Source organism: Ascaphus truei, chromosome 3 (genome assembly GCF_040206685.1).
Source record: "Ascaphus truei isolate aAscTru1 chromosome 3, aAscTru1.hap1, whole genome shotgun sequence".
In the NCBI taxonomy this organism is placed as follows: domain Eukaryota; kingdom Metazoa; phylum Chordata; class Amphibia; order Anura; family Ascaphidae; genus Ascaphus; species Ascaphus truei.
Genome location: NC_134485.1, coordinates 91722963 through 91749066, shown reverse-complemented (window position 1 = coordinate 91749066; position 26104 = coordinate 91722963).

The following is a 26104-nucleotide window of genomic DNA, read 5'->3' as shown; positions in this document are numbered from 1 at the left end:
TATCCTGTCCATAGAGCCAACTTTGCTGAGGGAGTCGGACACCAGAACGGGATCATAACCTTTGGACAAGAATTTTTCCCCAAGTATATCAGACTGACTCAAATAATCAATATCTCTGGTGCAGTTTCTACGTAACCTGTGAAACTGCCCCAGAGGAATATTGTTGAGCCACCGTTTGTGCTGATTACTGGACGCATGAACATAGCTGTTAACAGATACAGACTTAAAGTGAGTGGTAGTAATTATATTAAAGTCTGAATCTGCTGTAAGGACCAAATCAAGAAATATTGTTGAAACTGCATCAATTGCAAATGTGAATTTGAGTCCAAATTGATTGTTACTGAAGGAACTTAAAATGCTAGAAAAAACTGACTTCACCATCCCAAATAATAATGATGTCATCTATGAAACGGCCGTAGTACACGAGGCCCGCCCGAGCTGTTGGTTAAGCTATATAAATGTCTCTTCCCAGTGACCCATGAAGAGGTTGGCGTAGCTAGGGGCGAACCTCGTGCCCATTGCCGTTCCACAGATTTGCAAGTGGAAAGTGTCATCAAATAAAAAATAATTGTGCGTTAAAATAAAATGAATACCTTGCAAAATAAATTGTTTGTGTTTGTCTGGAAATGATAAGTCCTTGTCAAGCCAGTACTTAATGGCCTCAATCCCCCTGGCATAGTCAATACATGTGTAAAGGGATGCCACATCACATGTGGCCCATAGATAAGTGGGCTTCCATTTGATACCTGAGACCGAGTCGATAACGTGGAGCGTGTCCCTAATATGTGACCTGACCTGTGCTACAAAGGGTTGAAGATAATAATCAACATATTGGGACAGGCCCGACGTCATCGACTCGATCCCAGAAACAATGGGCCTACCAGGGGGATTGAGCAAGGACTTATGAATTTTTGGTAAGTGATAAAAAATTGGAGTGCGTGGATGTGCAGTGAATAAAAATTTATATTCCAATTTTGAAATAATACCGTCACCCAGTGCATTGTTGAGAAGTTCCTTCAGCAACAATTGATAATTGTCAACCGGATCAGATTCCAACACAGTATATGAGGCCATGTCACCCAGGAGTCTGCGCGCCTCCATGAGGTACGCAGTGTAGTCCTGGATGACTATGCCCCCACCCTTGTCGGCCTGTCGGATGACAATGTCATGATTGGCCCTTAGTATGTTCAATGCGTCCAGCTCACTTGTGGTTAAATTGTTTCTAATCTTGGTGGACTTGGAACACATTGACACAAAATCACGGAGTACAAGATTATAAAATGTGTCCACAAAACCACCCTTGGACTGATATGGGAAAAAGACTGACCTGGGTCTGAATGGTGAGTGCATGATGCTCAAATCTTCCTCCAGGTCTATGTCCAAGGAACTGATTGGATGAATAGACAACTCAAAGTTGTCAATATGTTCTTGTGATCCCGAAGTGGAACCCGACTCCACCAGGAGAGATGTCAAAGCCTCAATACAAATTTCTTCCTGAGTGTTGAAATTAGGAACAGAATTGGTTATTTTAACATTTGTTTCCTGAATATTATAGTATCTCTTTAGAGTAAGTTTTCTAATAAAATTATTTAAATCCATAAACAATTGAAATGCATTGGGACCTGTATTGGGGGCAAAAGACAAACCCTTCTCTAATAGTGATGTCTCGTGTGTGGATAATGGTGAAGATGAAAGATTAATGATATTGGTAACTGTCGGTATTGCTAATCTTCGTCTGTTTTCCTTCTTCCTCTGGATAACCCTCCCTGCTCTAACTCCTCTGCTCCTCTTTTTCCCTGACCAATTGGTCTGTTTGGGGCCTCGCGGTCCCAAAGAGGGTAAGGTTTGTCCACGTCTCTCCCTTTTGTTTTCTTTTCCTGTCTTGGTGTTTTGTCTAAAAAAATGTGTAGATTTTTGTATCATTTTAGGTTCTTTTGATCTGGCACCCTTATCATTATTAGTGAACACTCCACTCACATCCTGCACATCAGGGGTGACTCTTCCCTGGATGTCTTCTGGAAGAGGTTCCACCTCGAGGACCGAATATCCACCGCTTGGGGAAGGGGCGGTGGAGCCTCTAGAGGGATTTCAATTCAATTGTTTATGGATTTAAATAATTTTATTAGAAAACTTACTCTAAAGAGATACTATAATATTCAGGAAACAAATGTTAAAATAACCAATTCTGTTCCTAATTTCAACACTCAGGAAGAAATTTGTATTGAGGCTTTGACATCTCTCCTGGTGGAGTCGGGTTCCACTTCGGGATCACAAGAACATATTGACAACTTTGAGTTGTCTATTCATCCAATCAGTTCCTTGGACATAGACCTGGAGGAAGATTTGAGCATCATGCACTCACCATTCAGACCCAGGTCAGTCTTTTTCCCATATCAGTCCAAGGGTGGTTTTGTGGACACATTTTATAATCTTGTACTCCGTGATTTTGAGTCAATGTGTTCCAAATCCACCAAGATTAGAAACAATTTAACCACAAGTGAGTTGGACGCATTGAACATACTAAGGGCCAATCATGACATTGTCATCCGACAGGCCGACAAGGGTGGGGGCATAGTCATCCAGGACTACACTGCGTACCTCATGGAGGCGCGCAGACTCCTGGGTGACATGGCCTCATATACTGTGTTGGAATCTGATCCGGTTGACAATTATCAATTGTTGCTGAAGGAACTTCTCACCAATGCACTGCGTGACGGTATTATTTCAAAATTGGAATATAAATTTTTATTCACTGCACATCCACGCACTCCAATTTTTTATCACTTACCAAAAATTCATAAGTCCTTGCTCAATCCCCCTGGTAGGCCCATTGTTTCTGGGATCGAGTCGATGACGCCGGGCCTGTCCCAATATGTTGATTATTATCTTCAACCCTTTGTAGCACAGCTCAGGTCACATATTAGGGACACGCTCCACGTTATCGACTCGGTCTCAGGTATCAAATGGAAGCCCACTTATCTATGGGCCACATGTGATGTGGCATCCCTTTACACATGTATTGACCATGCCAGGGGGATTGAGGCCATTAAGTACTGGCTTGACAAGGACTTATCATTTCCAGACAAACACAAACAATTTATTTTGCAAGGTATTCATTTTATTTTAACGCACAATTATTTTTTATTTGATGACACTTTCCACTTGCAAATCTGTGGAACGGCAATGGGCACGAGGTTCGCCCCTAGCTACGCCAACCTCTTCATGGGTCACTGGGAAGAGACATTTATATGGCTTAACCAACAGCTCGGGGCGGGCCTCGTGTACTACGGCCGTTTCATAGATGACATCATTATTATTTGGGATGGTGAAGTCAGTTTTTTCTAGCATTTTAAGTTCCTTCAGTAACAATCAATTTGGACTCAAAATCACATTTGCAATTGATGCAGTTTCAACAATATTTCTTGATTTGGTCCTTACAGCAGATTCAGACTTTAATATAATCACTACCACTCACTTTAAGTCTGTATCTGTTAACAGCTATGTTCATGCGTCCAGTAATCAGCACAAACGGTGGCTCAACAATATTCCTCTGGGGCAGTTTCACAGGTTACGTAGAAACTGCACCAGAGATATTGATTATTTGAGTCAGTCTGATATACTTGGGGAAAAATTCTTGTCCAAAGGTTATGATCCCGTTCTGGTGTCCGACTCCCTCAGCAAAGTTGGCTCTATGGACAGGATAGACTTACTTAATAAGTCCAAAATTAAATCTAAGAAAGCAATACGTACCAGTTATGATTCTCCGAGAGAATCATTCAAGAGGGATTCATCTACTGTTAGGTTCATTACCACATATAACCAGTCCTCTAGATCTATTGATAAAATCCTCAATGATCCCTAGAGTATTTTAAAGTGTGATCCTCATTTGGGGCCCTCCTGTCAGAAAAAGCCTCAATAGTATATAGGAAGGCAAGAAGCATTAAAAGTATTCTGGCCCCCTCTAAACTCAAGAAAGCTCAATCATCCACACTTTCCAGTAGGGGCCCTGTGGGGAATCATAAATGTGGACGCAGTCGATGCATTACATGCAGACACATTTTAAACAAATCACAATTCTCTTCAGCTATCAGAGGGACTACACATCTCATTCCAAGTCATATAAACTGTTTAAGTACTTATATAATTTATCTCATTCAGTGTGGTTGCGGTCAACAATATGTTGGTCGCACCACTAGATCCTTGGGTACTCGCTTCCTGGAGCATAGGAGAAATGTCTTAAAAGGATTAAATACACACAGTATTTCACGACACTTTAAATCCAGACATAATCAGGATCCCAAGTCCATGACTATCATGGGACTTGAGAGCATTTCTCCTAGTGTTCTAGGGGGCGATCTATTCAAGACCCTCTGTAGACGGGAAACATTTTGGATCTTCCAGTTGGGCACTCTGAGCCCTGGTGGATTAAATGAATGTCTTGATGTTAGCACGTTGGTCTGATTCCTTCAGATGGGGGGCCCTCCCTGGTCTCTGATCCCCTCTGTAGTCCTCTGTCATCCATTTGTCCAGGTCTCTCCTAGACCCTTTTCCTGATCTTGGTAACTGGCACTCGATACATGTGAAAATACATTCATTTATAGTCATCATGTGTGCTACACACTGTCCTGATTCATTAAATTTTAGGACTCATTCACCCTTTTTCTTATATATATAATTTTATTTTCATATTAGAATCCATATTTTTATTCTAATATATAATTCTCTATATTTATCCCTCATTATACACATACACATGTTTTTCACAATCTATATAATTATAATATGTCAACATGTATCACTTAGTATATCACTACATATATTTAGTTAATCAGTTAAGAAGGGAATATATGTTATTTTATTCACATATATGTATAACTTTAACACTTCATATACTATACATTTAACACATTAGTTTATTAAGAATATCCACTTTTAGTTCACATACACAAATTATCCTCTCCCTCTCTTCTTGGAAAGAGTTGCCCATAAACATATGTACATGTGTGACCAGATATGAAATTGGGTAAACTTATTGTGATTGTGTTTTAAGTATTTGATCACAAATAATTGGTCTGTCTACCTCTCCATTTATCTCCTTGTTTTGTAATTAATGTTATTTAAGTTAATATTATATGTCTTGTAATTTATGTTACAATCAATGGTTTTTATTTATTAATTTTTTGTAATGAGTATATAGAATTTAAGTATATCATGATCACTCTGTATTATTGTTATGTTGCCAAACACTGAGTTTCTGTTATAACTTTTAGCATAGACAATATGAATATCCATATCAATTTTTGGAAACCACTATAGACACTTCTATATATACTATTGATTTAAAGTTCTAATTATTAAGAGATAATATATATACAATCAATATATCAATCCCCTTTAGTGTTAGTGACACTTTAATTAATATAATGTCTATCACTAAGTGTCTATCTCCTTATAACACCCACAAAACATTTAAGTCCATGATCATATACAAATTCTTTATTACTGTGTATATATAGCCATATCGTGGTTTTTAACTGTTGATTAAGCCTTCGTTCAAGTAACATCCTGTTCAGCTGTTTTTAGGGGTTGTCATATATATTGCACGAGGTCAGCCCCTTCCCATCACCCTTTGAAAAAGTCGCCCGAGAGTGACGAAACGCGTCAGGGAGCGTCATCACGCATTACGTCACGGACATTACGTCACCACGTTGCGCATGAACAGGCCGGTTCGTGTGTGTAACAGCTACAGGCCATAAAGCAAGGAGATCTTCTGAGGACTCCAATCCGATGCCGGTTTACTTTTTCCACGCTTGAGTAATATCCTGATGACCACGGATCGTCTACATCCAGAGATTGACATCAGAGACGAGCAAAGACAAGTAAAGACACCGGATGGTGGTGATTTATTCACGACATGCTTTTAACTTCCTTACCCTTGTGAGTGAGATTTCTCCCCCCCCCCCCTTTTCCCTTTATTAAATATACAGTTATACACTATGGGGCGTGCGCTCTTTTCTCTTTCTCCTCTATATATATATGAAAATTAAAGACAGCGCACTTATTAGCATACACCTAAAACCCTGCAAAACAGACCTCACACTGTAGGATGATATACCCAGCACAGATATAAGACAATGTTTCTAGATTAGCAGGAAACCAAGCAAATTGCAATATAAAAGTGAATAAACAAAATTGTGAAAAAATATATAAAAAATGAAAAATATAAAAAATGTATGTTGGCAACAAAAAAAATTAAAAAAGAAAAAATACCTATAAAAAGTGTGTGTAAGTCTCTTTTGTATTGTTGACAAAAATATATAATTGTTAAAAAATGATGTCCATACAAATCCTTAAAAATGAATTAGAAGTCCTGGGCAGCTTAATTCTTGGGATCACCAACCTCCCAACGATACCTAAGAAAAAAAGAAGAAAGAAAAAGCGCTGGATCCTAGTGTAAATTCAGATTTAAAAGGTTTTAATTAACATGAACAGACGATTGTCAACTCACACTTTGTCAGTTTAAAATAAGCAATTTATGGGACAAGCCGATGCACCACGCTGACGTCCAAGTTTCAGATGTCTTCCATCTGCATACAAATGTGGCTGCTGTGAATCAGCCATTTATGTCAAAAACAAATGTTGTTCTGACTAGGAATTTATTAAATGTATTTTATTTATTTATTTTATTTTAAAGTGGGGTTGGGGGCGGGTCTAGGGGCGGGGTTGGGGGCAGGACTAGGGGCAGGGTTGGGGGCGGGACTAGGTGGCGAGTAGATTTTTTTGGTTGGGCGAGTAGATTTTTGGGTGATTTGTCGAACACTGTATATATATATATATATATATATATATATATATATATATATATATATATATATATATATAATATGTACTGCAAATGGAAATATTATTATGTATGCTCATTTGAATGTCTTAGACAGGTTTGCTACCCCGCCTTTCACCATTATCACCCAGCACACAGCACTTCCACTGCAGCAAGGGATTCGAAATGGCTGTCTGTGGGTGGGTATGCTGGCTATGCATCTTAACCCTGGCTGTGCTCAAAGCTGTGACCATGCAGCAAGCTTAAGCCTATAGGGGAGCCATGTTAAAAATGGTTTTGAAGCAAAAAGTGGCACTGTGTGCTCATTTGCATGTCATTTCCCAGAATCCCTTCCTGCAATGGAAGTGCTGTGTGCTGGGTGATAATGGTGAAAGGCGGGGTTGCAGACCTGTCTAAAACATGCAAATGAGCATACAGTAATATTTTCATTTGCTATATACTTTGCTGTGGAGGGTTTTTGTCACTTTTTTTACCCACCATAACTTAACTGTGTGTGTGTGTTTGCCCTAATTATACCTGATTGATGCAAATCAGGATAACACAGATACAAACAATAAATGACCTCTGGCGCCCCAAGGTTAATTAAAAGTCCAGAAAACAAGGATAGGCAAATATGGATTAAACCATGTATTATAGTCCAGTCAGGTAGATCGGATAAGCCTTTGATGGCCATGAGATGATCCTCAGGACATGGGAAGATAAACAAACAGAGAAATCATTGTGTATACTGCTAGACTACTAATAACTAAGGCAAAATCAGGCACATCAGGAGTATGTCCACTTAAAGAGGCTGCAGGGTGCCTGCATGTGCTCCTCTCCAGAACGCCTATGCTGCGCAGAAATCCGTGGATAACCTGGTGCCATCTGACGACTCAGATTGAAGCTGCAGTTGGCGTCAATGCTTGGCTTGTAGTGTGTGAGCTGGATCGTGTGCACGCAACTCTGGATCAGCTGATGAGAGGGGTTAACTTCTGACACTACAAAATTTAAATACATTACATTGTTCAGGTTATTTGTGCTAGTTTTCTAGATAGGCATCACATTCATTCCATTGAAAATAGCTGCGACGGTCACGGAATTCCAGTGGAAATCTGGTGCTGCTGAGATTCAAGTAGGGGAAGGGGTTAAGCTATTAGACATTTTTTAAGCTAAGGGGGAGGTTTGCTATGTGTAGGTATAGGATATTGCACCATGATCTAGCGTTAACTGCCATTCAAGCCAATAACATTTAGCGTCAGATCGGGGTGTGATACCCCGCATCAGCCCTTAGTAAACTCCAGTGTAAGAAGCATGCATTCTAGGTAGTAAATAATGTATTACAGGGCAGAGTTGTTTTCACTTTTTTTCAACTCTAATATGTGTTTCTACTTTAAGTGGAACTTTCCATTCTTTGCTCCTTTTTACATTATAGTTTTCACATCTGTATTGTAGAGGAGCAAGAAGGAAATAGTTATCTTGTATATTTCCTTTTTCACGTTGCTGAAAACATTGAATTTGGTTTCAGCCTTTAGAATCCTGTTGAAGTGAGCTCCGCTATTTGTTCTCTTATGCATCTAATTTTAGGCCATATGCTCTAGAATTATGTTTCTGTAGTGTAACAAGCTCTCAGCAGAAGATGGGCCACTAAGGTGGATATAATTTAAATTAGATCAGATGGGAGTTGGGGGAGTAATGAATAATGTGTGGGGAAATAAACAAGGCAACAGTGAGAATTTTTGAGATTGTTGCACACAGTACATTGGGGATGCTGCACACAAATTATATTCTTCATTTTTTTAAAGAATTCTTATCATTCTGTTTGTATATTTTTATTTTTGCCATCTATCATTCTCCTGGAATATGAAGAATATTTTACTTAGAGATTTGAAAGTAAAATGTGGCATTTGCATAAAGATTTAATTTAAACTCACGATCACCTTTTTTTCTGTGAGCTTGCATCCCCACGGAAAGCACATTCAAAAGCATAGCTTGTCATATAGAAGCATAAATCCTCTAACTTTTGTCTTAAATCAAAACATTTGCCACTAATAACTAGATTTCCTATTTGCATTAACTACCCAATGCTGACACAAGCTTTAACATTGCTATGTAATGAGGCTATCTAGAGCAAATTAAGAATAGGGTACATGTTATAATAAACATTTAAAGTGATGTAACTGGATTAATAAAAAAATATATATGCATATATTTCTTTTGTTTATTAAATGAGAAACTGCTGTAGACAAACTATCAATTTGGAATGCACAATTATGAGCTGCTGAAACATGCACATCCCACATTTAATCAACAATACTGTAGAAGCCCTTTTGCTGAGAGCAATCTGTCATCAGATAGACATGGGTTTTGATGGATGATAAAACTCCTAAGAGCCTGCTTTTACAGCTAGAATCAAAAGAATTACAAGCCTCCCCAAACATCAATGCTTCTATTACCCTGAGGATCTCATAAGGAAGTTTGAATACAAAAATTCTATATCCTCCCACATAATGAGTTTTGGTAACAAGAAGAACATGTAATATATTCAACTATCTCGCATATACATATTTGAAGATTTAAAACAAAATAATCGACACAATGTAAAATGTAATGTTTTAACTTTATAATTGTAACGCAATATTAGGCTAATAGTCTAAATGTAAGGAGATAATAGATGTATTTTCCTAATACATAGGTGGCTGTCAGTGTTTCATTTCCCCCAGAGGCATTTAAGTATTCAATCTCAGAGGTCTCTGAATACTGTCGTTTTCTATTGGTACTGTGTTGCCATCAGTGAGCTGAAGTCAGCAATTTCTGTTTTAAATACTTTACCTTCCGGGAAGCAACCTGCACTATAAACTGATATACCCTATTATAATACAGTCCATACCACCAAAATGTTCTGCTATTCAGGAAACAGAACCCAGAAAATAATGATCAATTTTCTGCTATACTTAATCCTGTTCATCCTTAGCACCAATGCTGTAAACCTGCAAAACCAATAAGGGATTCGCTACAGATCTTTCTTGTTCTTACCCAAACTCCAGAAGACAGCATGGTAAAACACAACAAAAATTCAGCATGGAAGGTTTGTTCTTTGAGTTGAGGGTAATTTAATGATTTATTCTTTTTAGGATCTATATGCTCTATATATCTAATGCTTTCTTCCTCCATGCATTTTTTATACCATACCAATTTTCTAATAGATTTACAGAAGCTGGTCAAGCTAAAAGAATCATATTAAGGGCATCATTAAAAACGCACCCCTTTTTATGTTGAAAGTGGCTTAAAAAAGTAATAGTACAGTGCCAGATTTAAAAAAAAAGACTTTTTATTAAATCAAAGTACATTTATTAAACTTAAAGTTTTTAAAGTTTTGAATAGATTTAAGCAGCATTCTTGCTTTGAAAATAGGAATGGAAGAGGCTTTCTATGATAAAAACTTTAAAAAAAAAGAAAAAAGAAAGTGGAATTGTAAACAACAAAGTAGAGATGCTGTGCGTATAAAAATAAAAAGTAGGGATGCTCCATACCTACTAGTATCATTACAATTTGATCACTCTTACAAATAGGCACCCTTTAAAGAAGTCATTGTTTTGTGGAACTTCTGCAGCACATTGCTCTGATTGTTTTAAATTATTAGACCTCTTATTCTAAAATGTTTGATCAGATAAGTAAAATAATTCATATGGCTCTGCTATTGATGTTTAACTGCTGCTCTCATTATTGTATTAGTCATCTGTTCCTTTTCAGTGTGTTAAGCATCCCAGATGCCCTTGATATTTTATTATCATTCAATTTACTTTCTGTTATGATTGTGACCTTTATCATTTAATTCCTGAACTGAGGGTCATCGGTAGTGGGAGAGTTTACATCAATAAATAGTCTGTCTTGTTACAATCAATGAAAGTTCAATATCTGCCTCAACAGATGACATCAAGTTCCATTCGCCCTAGGGTTAAAAACCAGTCATCAGCAATTTTGTGCAGGTATTGCTAAACGAATATGCTCTCTGACCTTATCATGCATATATAAGGAGTATATTCAACATACTAATGTAACTACATCACAACACCTTATTGCATCCCATCTCATATCTGAATAACTCATATTCAGTATATAATAACTCCAAAAGTGGATGTTAGCCTTTTGTAAGATCTACTATATACAGTACATTCATCATATGCTAAAATGTGATTGAGCATGGCATTCAGATTTACAGGCATTCAGATTTACATGTGAATATTTTACTCATACGTTTAATTGAGGGGAGAAAGGGCCTCAACTTTCCTGTTAAGGTTATTTTATATACCCTGCCTGAGACAGCAATTAATAAGAGGGGGGGGTGAGTGGTTGCAGAAGAGAGTTCTCCTGCATGGATTGCCTCCAGAACACCTGGAGCCTGCAAGAGATGGAGGCACCACACCTGTGAAAAAGAACCAACCGTCACCTCAAAAGCCTGTCCTGTCTTCCCCACTAACAACGGCGGAGACTCAGCGCTTCTGTGATCCAGCAGGTAACCAACACATAACACTGTGTAATAGCGTAATCTCCCAGAGGGTTGGGGGGGGGGGGGGAGGACCTGTTACATCTAGAAATCAAATGTACTACAGTATTGAGAGAAAGTGCCTCTAAATCCAGCCGGCGAGCTGGTTAATTGCAAACAGGCAATCAACCAGACTCCACCTGTATATATGTATGTATGTATGGCTTTATTTGCATAGCGCCTAAATGTACATACTGTAGCGCTTCACAGCAGTAATATACGTGACAATCATATCAATAATAAATAATATAAATAGCACATAATGGGGAGAAGTGCATCAGACATAAAAGTAGCATTTAGGAAAAGGAGTCCCTGCTCCGAAGAGCTTACAATCAAATTTGTTGGTAGAAAGAACGTACAGAGACAGTAGGAGGGCCTTCTGGTAAGTGCATCTGCAAGGGGCCAAGGTTAATGTATGAGGTGTTAATTATCAGCCATGGAGCTACTCATATGCTTCTCAATAAGCAGGTGCATTTTAAGGTGGGTCTTAAAGGTGGATAGTGAGGGTGCAAGTCGGATATTGAGGGGAAGGGCATTGCAGAGGTGTGGGGAAGTCAGTGAGAAGGGTTTAAGGTGGGACAGGTCTTTAGATACAAAAGAGGTAGAGAGAAGACTTCCTTGAGCAGAACGTAAGAGTCGGGATGGTGTATAGTGAGAAATTAAGGCTGAGATGTAAGGAGGAGCAGAGGAGTGTAAAGCTTTAAAAGTGAGGAGGAGAATTGTGTGTGTGATATGGGATTTGATAGGAAGCCAGGAGAGGGATTTCAGCAGGGGAGATGCTGAGATAGATTTCTGAAAGAGTAGAGTGATTCTGGCTGCAGCATTTAGGATAGATTGTAGGGAAGACAGGTGAGAGGCAGGAAGGCCAGACAGCAAGAAGATATAGTAGTCAAGATGGGAGAGTATGAGGGTCTGTGTAAGAGTTTTTGCAGTCGAGCAACATAGGAAAGGGCGTACCTTTGTAATTTTGCAGAGGAACCAATGACAGTTTTTGCTACCTTTTGAATGTGACAAGAGAATGTGAGAGAGGAGTCGAGTGTGACCTCTTGGCAGCATGCTTGAGATACTGGGTAAATGATAGTACTTCCAACAATTATGTGGAAGGAGGATGTAGGGCCAGGTTTGGGAGGAAGTATGAGGAGCTCTGTTTTTGCCATTTTAAGTCGGTGGAGGACCATCCAGGATGATATAGCTGAGAGACATTCAGAAACTTTAGTCTGTGCAGCAGGTATAAGGTAAGGGGTAGAAAAGTAAATTTATGTGTCATCAGCATAGAGGTGAGTTTTGAACCCAAGAGATGTGATTAGGTCACCTAGAGAGAGTGTGTAAAGAGAAAAGAGAAGCAGGTGCATTTTAAGGTGGGTCTTAAAGGTGGTTACCCCCACAGAGAGATCGATAGAGGAGGAGGAGGTGTTTGCAAAAGAGACACTGAAAGTACGATATGAGTGGTGAGGAGATCCAGGATACAGCTTTGTTACGAATGCCAAGAGCATGGAGAACATGAAGGAGAAGCGGGTGGTCCACAGTATCAAATGTTGCAGAGAGGTCGAGCAGTAGAGAGGTAGTATGAGCAGAGTGTAATGACCTCTGTCTTTGGCAGCATGGAGGTCAATAGTTATTTTATTAAGGGCTGTTTTAGTGGAGTGAGCAGTGCGGAAGTCAAATTGTAAAGAGTCTAGGAGAGAATAGGTGTTGAGAAAATGGAGCAAGCGAGAGAATACAACACATTCAAGGAGTTTAGAGACAAAAGGCAGGAAGGAGACAGGTCAATAGTTGGAAAGATTGGTAGGGTCAAGCTTGCTATTTTTGAGTAATGGTATGACTGTTACATGTTTGAAGGAAGAGGGAAAGTTACCAGATTAGAGAGAGTAGTTAAAAATGTGTGTGAGTATAGGGATTATAGTAGGAGCAAAAGGTTTTAGGAGATGGGAGGGAATGGGATCAAAAGGGTGGGTGGTAGAGGGAGAAGAGGAGATCAGCAAATGACACATCCTCCTCCGTGACTGCGGCTAAAGAGTCAAGGAATGCAGGAGGAGAGAGGAAGAGGTGTAGGATGGTAGGAGGATACAGCCTGATGTATGGATTCCACCTTTTCCTTGAAATAGTCGGCAATGTCCTGAGGTGAGATGGAGGTAGAAAACAGGCAGCAGAGTGTGGTCTGAGTAAGGAGTTAAAGTCAGAGAAGAGTCGACGTGGATTAGACTTGTGCGTGTTGATTAGTGAAGAATAATAGGTTTGTTTAGCCTGAGAGAGGGCAAAGTTGAAACAGGATAGCCTAAATTTGTAGTGAAAGAAGTCTGTGTGAGTGTGAAATTTCTTCCAGAGGCGTTCAGAGGAATGAGTGCAGGAATGCAGCATGCGTGTGTGGGAATTTAGCCAGGGTCTGGGGTTCAAAGGGCAAGAATGGCAGAGAGAAAGCGGGGCATGTAGATCAAGAGAGGAGGATAGGGCAGAGTTGTAGTTCCTGACCCGGTTGTCAGGGTCTGGAGCAGAGCTGAGAGAGTAGAGGGAGAAGCGTAAAGTTGAATCAAAAGCTGGTAGGTTAATAGAGCGCAGGTCTCTACAGAACCGAGGGTTAGGTGTAGAAGGGGAGAAGTGAGAGAGAGAAAATGAGATGAGGTGATGGTCAGAGAGAGGAAAAGGGGAAATGGAGAACTCGGAGAGAGAAAAGTTTTTAGTGAAAACCAGGTCTAGGTCGTGGCCATCCTTGTGGGTGCTGGCTGTAGTCCATTGTTGAAGGCCAAAAGAAGAGGCTAGAGAGAGAAAGCAGGAAGCCCAAGGGAGAAAAGGGTCATCACTATGGCAGTTGAAGTCCCCAAGGAGAAGAAAAGGGGAGTCTGAGGACAGAAAGAAAGAGAGTCAGGATTCAAAGTGAGAGAGAAAGACAGAAACGGGATGAGTAGAGGTAGGTGGGCGATAGATGAGCACCACATGGATAGGGAGAAGAGAGAAAAGCTGGACAGTGTGAGCCTCAAAGAAAGGGAAAAGCAAGAGAGGGAGGAATAGGAAGGGTACGGTTGCGGCAGGTAGAGGAGAGCAGGAGCCCCATGCCCCCACCCCTGCCATCAGGGCGCGGAGTGTGGGAGAAAGAAAGGCCATCATAGGTAGGAGAGGGTAGCTTCCAGAGCAGAGTCAGACTGAGTGAACCAAGTCTCAGTTACAGCAAAGCAGGGCAGAGGGTGAAATAAAAAGAAGTCACGCACAGAGAGGAACTTGATAGAAAGGAGCATGCATTCCAAAAGGCACAGCAGAAAGGGAGAGAGGAGGGAGGGTGGCAGGGGATGGGTATGAGGTTAGAGGGGTTGACACCCGAAGGAGTACTAGTTGTATGTGGAAGGCGAGGACGAGAGCATATAGAAATAAGGCAGGGACCATTATTGGGAGAGATATCCCCAGAAAAGGAGGATAAGCATGGATGGAAGGGGAACTCCAGGCCTAGTCTCAGGGCCTCTGGCTCATGAGACACTTCCTTACCCCTCTGTCTCCCAGCTCCGACTGGCATGTTCCTCACAGCGTGCCACATGTATCCAAAACTGTGCAGGGGAGTCCTCCATCCTATTGGCTCTCTGCCTGCATGTGACTGTGCACTATGGGTCTTGTAGTTCCCCTGTGGAGCTTATGAGTAACCTGGCTACTGCTTATCCTGCACTGCATAAGCATCCCCGTAATGAGCGCCGCAACTCTGAGGCCCTATGCGCATGTGTGAGTCGTACTGCCAATGCGTGAGCAGTCCCAAGATGACCACCACTTGTGCCGAGGAGCTCCGGCGGATCGCTCCTCGAACTGCCGCAGCTCTCCCGCAGCTTCCCCTACCTGCCGCCGGTACTCGCCTCAGCCTCCACTGCCAGCCGCAGTCGCATGCAAAGGTAAGTGGGCAATGGGGACCACGGGTGGGGGGGACCAGCCTACATCCTCCCCCTGGTGAAAGAACCAACTGCCCCGCTTAGGAACAACATAACTACAAACATAGTTATATAATGAAAATGCGATGGTACATATACAACATAAGATGGCAAAAAACGTTAAACCAGGTTGTACAATTCGGTGAACGGTAAACCACTATAGATGACCAATCACTCAGCCTATTTAAATAATAATTATAGCAGTAAAAAAAATACATATACACCGGTGCATAGGGACACAGGGAACCTGTAATACATAAAGTGTAAAGAGAAGAATTTACTAGATCCCTTTTCATAACTGCACTCTGGTGTAGAAAAATATGTTCAGACTAAATTAGCCATAGAATGTCAATATTCTTAATGTTGCAACTAGAAAAGTTAGTATGCTGAGATAGTAATATTCTAGAATATATCAACTGACAAGAGTACTAAAAACCATCAATCACCTTCTATAAAGAAAATAATAAAATTGTATTAATGATACTACTAAACAACAATGCATGTGGTGATAATATATACAGTACAGTGAAATATAAAATAAAAAGCCCCAGGATAGGCGACTCAGAGATTAACACTAATGGATGACATATGCTTAGGTGAATATAATACCAAAAATTGTCTCCAAATATTGTCTTGATAGGGTAGTCAGAGATATATCTGCACGGAGGCCGAAGGAGTATAGTGATATTCAAGGTCACTTAGCAAGAGTAGTTAGAATGTAGATCAGGTAAATATATTGCAAAATCTCCTGTCAACACCTGCAGAATAGAATACTAGTAGCCCAGGAATCACTCACAGAAGTCTGGTCATTGATACAAGACAGATATTATTGTAACTATATCCAGTAAGGATCAACTCAAAATTGCATATTGCAATTTTGAAATATTGCACACCGACGTTTCGGTCCTCACAGAGGGACCTCTCAAGGGAGTGCACAGACATGGTGATCCTGTCAGACATATATACCCATGTGTTACATAACAAACAGAGCAATTACTCAATCAGTAAGTCAATAAAACTAAAGTGTGTTACATAACAAACAGAGAAATTAATCAATCAGTATGTCAAAAAAACAAGTGTGTTACACAACAAGCAGAGCAATTAATTAATCAGTAAGTCAATAGATCAATTTTTTTTTTAAATCACAAGGTCCACGAATCAGTACAGCTGCTGTCCATCAGTTTAATGAATAGGAGGCCATTTGTAAAGAGTCCTGTATATTCAGGAATTCATTTTGTGGCGTCAATCATCTGAATCTCTCATTACTGGCTTATTTAAGCGTCTAGGGTTGTTTTGGAGATCAGTCAGGTTTACACAGAGCGATGTGCATGTGCGTCGTTATTTCCTGGCCAGTGCTCAACACTAAGGAATGCAGTGATGGTTCATGGAGGAACCCAGAAGGGACAAGTGTATGTGATGGGGAGCGTGAAGGGACAGGTAGATAGTGCTGGTGCTGTGGAGAAAATAGCGGAGAGACGTAGTGCTGCAAGGTAAGTGTCATAAGTAGTCCTTTATTATCAGGAGCTTCGCGCAGGGTCCGATTAGCGCTGCCATGAGATGTCTGTCCTAGTTTCAGGTCTTCGTAGAGGCCATAAGGGGCCATTGTATTTAATTCAAAGGTCAATCTAGCCTCAAGCTGTAAAAGTAGTTTGTTGCGGTCCCCACCACGTAAAGGGCTGTTTGCCTGAAGGATTGGCGTGCATCGCATGGTAGCCAGACTGTGTCTGTGTTTTCTGAAATGTCTGGCCACTGGTAGGTAATTGAGATCGTCATCTGTGTTGGTGACCTGTAGGGCTTTCCTGATGGTAGATCTGTGGATAGCCATCCTTTCTTTAAACATCCTGGTAGTTTTTAAAATGTAGTATAAGCCACAAGGGCATTTGATGAAAAAAACTACAAAGCGTGTTTCACAATTGAGGTAGTCAGTCCAGTTTACATAAACTGGCAATTAATGCAGGCATGGCTGTGGAATGCTCCAGATTTTCATGACAGCCATGTGGTGGTTGGTGCATATTGAGTCACAGGGTCCGCCTGTGTAAGGGTGTCTCCTAAGTTTCGTCCTCTGCGGTAGCAGAGATGGGGTGGATCTTTGCAGAGGTGTCCTATTTTGGCATCATTCATTAAAATGTGCCAATTCTTGTGTATACTCCGTTTGATGAGGCTAGAGGCTGTGGTAAATGCACTGATAACATTGACGCGTTCTTCCCCATTATTACTTTTATTGGATGTAAGTAAAGTTGTCCGGCCTGTTGCTCTTGCTTTGGTCAGAGCTTCCTCTATCTCGGTTCTGTGGTAACCCATCACGAAAGCGTTGTGCCATCTGTAGCAGTGATTTTTCCACCTCAGTGGGATCACTTGTAATCCTTTTGACCTGTAGCATCTGTGAGTATAGTAATCCATTTTTCAGTGACATTGGGTGATGACTTGTAGCATACAGCAAGGTGTTTTTATCCGTTGCTTTTTGGAAGATTCTGGTGGCCAATATGTCGTTAACCTTGTATACAACTGTGACCAGAAATGTTACACTAGTCATGCTGTACGTGGCCGTCAACCATATGGTTGAAGGAATATGATTGAGATAGGCAATGAATTGTAGTAACTCGGAGTCCTGTCCCCCCCATATGAGAAACACATAATTGATGTAGCGTGTGTAGTGTAGGATATATTCCGCGAATGGAGCATCGTTTAGGAGATGTCCATAAAGAGGTTGGCATAGGAGGGCGCCATGTTGGAACCCATGGCTGTCACCATCAATTGGAGGTAGAACCCCCTCTCAAACTTGAAAATGTTCTTATGCAAAATTATCTCAATAAGGAGGAGTAGGAATTCTGGTGGACCAGAGTGTTCAGCACAATTGGAGAACTGTTGTCTGATGGCTTCTATTTCATCCACAGTTTATACATATCCACCTCCCACATGAATGGGTTCTGTAGATTCGTGGGCACATATGATAATCCCTTCTGTAGTACATTCTTTTCCGCGGATGTCAAAATGTGTGTTGAGAGGTTGAAGATTACCGCCTCCTTGGACGTCCCCTGCCTCTCTTGGTCTCCCGTTCTAGATCTCCTGAGATCACCAACCCACATAAAAACATCTTTGCCACTGATTGTGATATGCAGATTTAACATCACTCACATGTAAGTGGAACCATTGGAGGTTACACAGCACTATTGCCATTTCTCAACACTGCAATACAGGCATACCCCACATTAACGAACACAATGGGACAGGAGCATGTATGTAAAGCGAAAATGTACTTAAAGTGAAGCACTACCTTTTTCCCACTTATCGATGCTTGTACTGTACTGCAATCGTCATATACATGCATAACTGATGTAAATAACGCATTTGTAACAGGCTCTATAGTCTCCCCGGTTGCGCACAGCTTCGGTACAGGTAGTGAGCCGGTATTGCTTTTCAGGATGTGCTGACAGGCGCATGCGCGAGCTGCTGTTTGCCTATTGGGCGATATGTCCTTACTCGCGAGTGTACTTAAAGTGAGTGTCCTTAAACCGGGGTATGCCTGTATTACACTATTTGTGTTCTCTCTGTGTTCCCTTTTGCCCCTCGGTGCGGTCCCCCGCTCCCCTAATCTGTGAAAGACTATGTACATCTGAAGAAACTTCTGACAGTTTCTATTCTAAGGGTTGAGTGGAGGAGCATCTTTAAAATATTTTTACACACACTTTTTTTGTTTTTTTTCACTGGGTTCACTGTTTGTCTATGCCTGTTTGTTTTCTATATTTATGAAGATTTATAGCTGTGCTCACTCATTTTACTATTAATACATTGTTTCACTTAATTATTGTGTAAAGGAGCACCACCCTAGGAGGTTTTGGGGTTTAGCATGCAGTGTGCGTCATCTGATAATCAAATATTCCATATCCCATTCCATTCTGTAATATTTTTCTGTTGGTGAAAATAAATATTTCAGTCTGAATTGACATGTTCCATATGAAAATTAAATATGTATAACATACATCTGACAGCAATGTAAAATAATTTTCTCTTATGATGCATTCTCTGTGCAACAATTCTCCTTTTATAACAAAGGGGAATATGCTTTAAGATAAAAGGACAGCAATTGCATAGTAATCACAGCAAGCTCAAGAAACCCCAATATATAACATATATATCTGTGTGTGTATATATTGTGGTGCCATCGCTGTCCTCGAGGGGCTGAATAGGGCAGTTATATGACTTTGCAGCTCCCATAGAGTTAATCCTCTCTGGCATGGCTGTTCACCTGCTGGCTAATTAATCAGGAAGTGCCTTAAAAGTATGGAAGCAGCAAGCCACTGAGAGACAGTTTTCCCCAGAGAAGAGGGGAGACAGAGGAGCTCCTCAGCTAACGGAGGCTGGCTAAAGAAACGTGAGAGACACTGCTGAGAGAGCTGTGCTGAAGCAGTGATGGCTGGTTAGAGGAACACAGGAGTTTCCCTGAGCTCCCGTGGGGTTGAATCCCAAAGAGAAGAAGGAAGGACGATAGACTGTGCTAAAGCAGGAACATCGCCAGGCGGACTAAGATAAGCAAGACCCTTTCTATTGTTTACAAAGACTGTGCTGTTACTGTATTGCTTATGCCAGGGCATGTTTTGTGCTGACAACCGGCTTAGCTGGCGGCCCTGATAGTAAGGGCCTGAGAAGTCAGTTAGTTCCCTGAATAGGGATAGGATTTTATTTGGAATTTGTGCCCAGTATTGCTACCTTAAAGCAGAAGTTACATCGGAGCCATGATGATAATATTGCTATGTTAAAGCAGAGTTTGCAACAGATGACGATGTCCCTACACCAGACCCGAGATGAGCTGCAGCCCAGAGCGTTTGGCGCAATAGTCATGGGAATGACGACACGCCTAGGGATGACAGAGGCTGCCGTTACCGCCATGTGCAGAGAGCCGATCGAATCAAAGAGGACAAGTCCTGACTGGAAACTATACTATGAGAGGTTCCAGAAAGACATTCAAAACGTCATCACAGAGTTAGAAGTTTCTCAGCAAGAGGCTCTCACGCTCAAAACAGAGCTGGAACACTCACACCAGGAGGGCCACAGTCTAAACACAAGCTGGGTCTGTTGAAGGAAGCCCATGAGAAGGCCCTGAGGGATTTAGACACTGTAAAGAAGGAGAATGTAAGTCTGACACAGAAAAATTCAGACTTGACTGATCAAATCAGTAAAGGTGCTAAGAAGCTTCACCAAGCAGGGAAAGTGGAGAAGCAATTGATCCAGGAAAAGCTAGAGGTGCAGGAAGCACTGCAGAATGCAGAGAGGATGCAACGTGTCTCCCTGGAGCAGCACACACAAGCAGTTCACCTATGGCAGAGCCAGCTGCAAGAGCTACATGCAAGTCTGCAAGCGGCCAAGGAGAAGCACCGAGTGCAACAGGAACGGCTGAGTACCCAGTATGTCCCCACAGAACAGCATGAGGAGCTGAGGGCCATGCTGTACGCCAAAAGAGCATCGCTGGAGGCGGAGCTTAGATGCCAGGTGACTCTATATGAGAGGGAGCGGGAGAAGGTCCAGAGACTGGAGCAAGAGCTGGAGAAGCAGAGAGGCAACTCCATCTCCATGAGTCAGTATGCCAAGGAGAAAGAAGCCTAGAAAACAGAAGCAGCGGCGATACTGGCGACAAAAACTGCAGAGCTCCAAAAGATGAAGGAGGCGCTAACGCAAGCCCAGAGCAAGCACCGTGAAGAGGTGAAGGCCCCGAGAGGGGACTTGCAGGATCAAACTGAAGTCCTGCAGACGCAGATTGCTGAGCGCAAAATACAGCTCGCCAAGAGGGAGGAGGTGACCGTCCGTCAGGTGGCTTGCCTGACATTGCGCTATGAAACCGAGATGGCCGATACCCGCAAGCTGCTGGACCACACGTCCAATGAGAGGGCCGACTGCAGCTGAAGCTGGACAAGGTCTGGGAGGAGCACCGGCAGTTGCAGGTCAGAAATAGAGGAAAAGAAACAGACGACACGCCTAGGGCCTTGCGCTGAACCAGCTAGGAGATGTGGAGTCGCGACTCAACGTCAAAGAAAATGAACTGGCAGCTGCACTGAGTGAAAAAAGAAATGCAGAAGGACAGCTACATGACCTGAGGAAAGACCTGGAGTCTGAGTGTGCTGGCCGTAAGATGGCAGAGAAACAAAAGCGTTACCTGGACGAGATACTCGAGGCCCTAAAGACTGAGCATGATGCTACGTTAGACTCTACTGCTGCCCAGCCGGAGGTTTCTCAGCTGAAGTTGGAGAAAAAGGTATTGGTCGAGCCCAAGCGTCTGTATCCCACAGAAACAAATGTCCGTGAAGACAACGGTACCATGAGAACTGGGGACAACGCTAAGTTGGAAAATAAGATTACAAAGCTTGAACTGCCTAGGCAAGTGATGCGCTCAAGGAAGAATGACTGCAATACCGTTGCAGTACTACAGTCTACTTTCCACAAGGCACAGAATGGGAAGACTAAGGTGCTATGGAGTAGCACAGTGGGAATCCAGTCATACTGCAGTGCCCAGGGGACCAAAGTGGATTCCTTGCCATGAGGGCAGTCACTGTGAAGAGACAGCCGCGAATGAGACGGAAGTGTACCCGTGATCGTAAGAGGAGAAAGACTGCACAGATGGCACAAGACAAGGAGATAGTGAGGTACCAGCCTTCAGGCCCAAATGGCCTGGTAATAACCCCAAAAAGAAAATGCCTAAATTGGAAGGCAAGAAAAAAAAAGGGGGAGGGAAGGGCCGATGTCTGACAAAGAGGTGGGTGCACAGGAATAGTGCACAGGCCGCTCACATCATAATGTTTCGCTGGGGGGAGGGATGTGTGGTGCCATCGCTGTCCTCTAGGGGCTGAATAGGGCAGTTATATGACTTTGCAGCTCTCATAGAGTTAATCCTCTCTGGCATGGCTGTTCACCTGCTGGCTAATTAATCAGGAAGTGCCTTAAAAGTATGGAAGCAGCAAGGCACTGAGAGACAGTTTTCCCCAGAGAAGGGGGGAGACAGAGGAGCTCCCCATCTAACGGAGGCTGGCTAAAGAAGCGTGAGAGACACTGCTGAGAGAGCTGTGCTGAAGCAGTGATGGCTGGTTAGAGGAACACAGGAGTTTCCCTGAGCTCCCGTGGGGTTGAATCCCAAAGAGAAGAAGGAAGGACGATAGACTGTGCTGAAGCAGGAACATCGCCAGACGGACTAAGATAAGCAAGACCCTTTCTATTGTTTACAAAGACTGTGCTGTTACTGTATTGCTTATGCCAGGGCATGTTTTGTGCTGACAACCGGCTTAGCTGGCTGCCCTGATAGTAAGGGCCTGAGAAGTCAGTTAGTTCCCTGAATAGGGATAGGATTTTATTTGGTTTCCTTAAAGGGACGGTGGGCCTATTTGTATTATTTATCCCTGTAATTAAACCCCAAGTATAGAGAAATACTGCACCGACACACTTTATTCGAGCAAATACCCAGTATGTACCTGGCAGATACCTGGAATGCGCCGCTCCTCACCTCTGACAAGCCCCGTTGCGTTTGCCTTCCCAGCCTGGGTTCATGCCTGGCTGACGGGCGGCTAATCTGTTAAATGATAATGATAAGGATTTAATAGGCTGCAATGCTTCGCGTGTCTACCAGATGGCATAAATTCATGAATTGTAATGCAGTATATATATATATATATACTGTGCAGTATTGCAGCCAGCGGGAATAAAATGCTTAAATCCCTGCATGGAAAATACCTCAATGCACTCGGGCAGAAAACAGTCACAAACCTCAATACACCCGGGTATACCCGAATTCGTGGGACTAGCCAAGCTCGAATAAAGTGTGTCGCCAGTGTACAGAGTTTCCTGCCACATTTGGGATAAAAGAGACAGCAATGTGGTGTCGGCATCACAATATATACATATATACCTGTATTCAAATAAATATAAAGTGCTCAAAAACATAAGGATTAAAAATTATTTCTACACTATGCAGCCCTGATGCTGGTTTTAACACAAAAACCACAATATAAATAATATACAATGCACCCGGCGCAATATAGAAATATATTATTGATATAAGATCTCTAAATGACTATGTAGAAAACATTCAATGTCTAAAGGAAATGGTAACTTCTGATATACCAGTGTGTTAAAGGGTAAGCAAGGACAGTATATAAATGTAGCACCAGCAAATAGTCAATTTGTATAGAGAAACAGTCAATTTCTTCAGGACGAGAAGAGGTTACATTTCAAAGCCTCTATACAGTATCTATGCATTGGAATTTCCAGTGTACATAAGCCATGGGGTAATCAGTGTCTTATGGTGTAATTCAGAGTCTTTGGTTATCTCTGTATGACCCTCTCAGGGAAAAGGTGGTAGTGGGACCTTCACGCTGCAAGTACTAGCCTCCACTTGTGTTGTGCCTTTTAATATTGGCACTGTAGCACCTCAGCTAATTAAAGCCAAGTCATCCTCCAACCACTCAACCACGCACTTCTCTTCTCTGACCACCAATCAGTGATCCGTGCTGCCTCCTATGGGATCTTAAAACAGCATACCCTGAGGTCACTCCATGTGACTCTGGCTTAACTTTACCGTGTCTCCCCTTGTGTTCCTCAGTCTTCTCCTGGCAGGGACTTAGCTTGCATCCACGTGTAGCAGCCTGCAGTTTATCACCGCGTCTCTCTCCCTGGCTTGTTGCGTCTCCGTCAGCTGTCTGTACACCGGCACCTCTCCTCACAGCCATTCCCGTCTAATCACCAAATTGTGCGCACTGACGGGTGCGCAGGAACTCCCAGCTACAGCATCTCATGGGAGAGAATGCACAGAGATAGCAACTCAACGCAATCAAGGGTCTCAATAGACTGAGATCTCTCCTGTGGAGATGCGAAAAATAGTAGGCACACAACAGATAGTATATTGCAAAGCTGTTTTACTGTACTGTATGGACATAATGATCCGAACAAACAGATCAAGGGTATTCCTTCTAACAACCCTACGCGTTTCGTCCTATAGGGACTTTATCAGGGGTATAAGTTAATCACATAAAACATTTCATATTTATACCCTTAGCTGTAAAGTCATAGGTTAATTAACAGACTCACCCTCCATTTCTGATTGGTGTGGGGAGAACAGGACAGGGTTTACGGGATACCTTATTCATTGTTTGCAGCGCCTCCTGTCAACATGGATCCTCTGGATAGAAGAATGGCCCAGACTGACACCTTTCTTTAGCCCAAGACAGTGAATCACTCTGATAGATGTTTACATGGTATTTATTGCATGATCAGGATCTTACAGCAGGTACTTCACTTTCCTTGCTTCCCCTAGTGAAGGTATTACTGATAGGGTTTGAGGCCCATACCAGGCCTTCTTCATAGTGCTCCACCTTGAGGCCTTATAATTACACCCAGGGTAGCAGGTACTCACTCCACAAGGGGAGGGAAGAGACACACCCACTTTTGGGAAAGTGCCAGTATTTATACCCTTGGGTTGTGCTTGTAACCCTGCCTATAACAGAGCAGGTCTGAATACTGACAGGCTATCACATCCAGCATGTGATCCAACCAGTATCCACCCCTCAGGTTTACACTTTCTGGCTGTTGCATCAAATGTAGCCAAGGCTGCAATAGCACACAAAGCCTTTCTGACGGAATTAACCCATCCACTGCCTGCATCTAACAGGACTTACACTGGTAGGGCCCAGGAAAATAAGTTGCGGACAGATGTTAGGCTACAAAAAAAAAAAGGGCCACGCTAAGGCACTACAAATGATAAGCTAAATTGGCAGGATATATGATATATGATAGATGGAACGACCAATGAATATAATTGACAAATGGTGCAGATCTAAAGTCAGCAAAATAAACCATTCAGAAGAAATCAAATAAAAATTGAAAATTATACCAATATAGCACAATACAAAGCAATCATATATTAAAAAAAAAAAAAAATGTCCATAGAAAATGACACTTGAACTTCAATTGGAAAGGAATCAAATCAATTGTATCTTAGGGCGTCTTTAGGTTGCTTCCTCGTCAGGGTAAACCAGTCCCAGCAATGTAAATCTAAGAAAAAAGAAGTGCACTCTCCTAGTGTGATACCGTAAAAATAAATTGAATAAAAAACACATAGTGGATCTGCAGTAGTTCTACTCACAAACGCATAAGGGTCAAATGCATTCATGAGTCAATGCTCAATCCCCATTCTGCTACTCTCATGGGATGATGGTCCATTTGTTGCAGCTATCCGTCGTCTAGCCAGGCGTCCTCTGTGCACCAAAGCCATAAATGGCTTGTGTACCTCAAGAGAAGTGCCTCCGGCAAATGGCAGCTCTGAGGTCTGGTTTCCCCCTCACACAATGTATCCATGAATTGATGTCCGGCCAGTAAATGGATGCCAGTATTAGCATGAGACAGGAGTGAACAGTCCTTATGCGTTTTGTCGTTATCACGACTTCATCAGAGGATGAGGTTGCGTTGTACATTCATGTATTTAATTAGGAAGTCCAGCTGATAACAATTGTAATAGTCATTTATAAGTAACAATATAAAAAAATACAGAATAAAAACCTTTGATCTAATAAGGACAATCCAATTAATGAACAAGTCTTTAGCAGCATAGAAAATGTGTTTGATCCAATTAATTGTGAGAGTGTGTGCTGCTGGACAAATGAAATAAATGTCAAACTGGGAAGCCCACACTCCCAAGACATATTGGGGATCTGATAAACTGTAAGTCTGTATTATGACTGATACTATATAATCATGTACTCTTGGTCACCATAAGGACTAAATATATAACATAGGTCACTCAAGTGGCTTTAAAGGAAAAAAGCTCTGTGGAAATTAGTAATAAATGAAAGATGAAAGTACCAT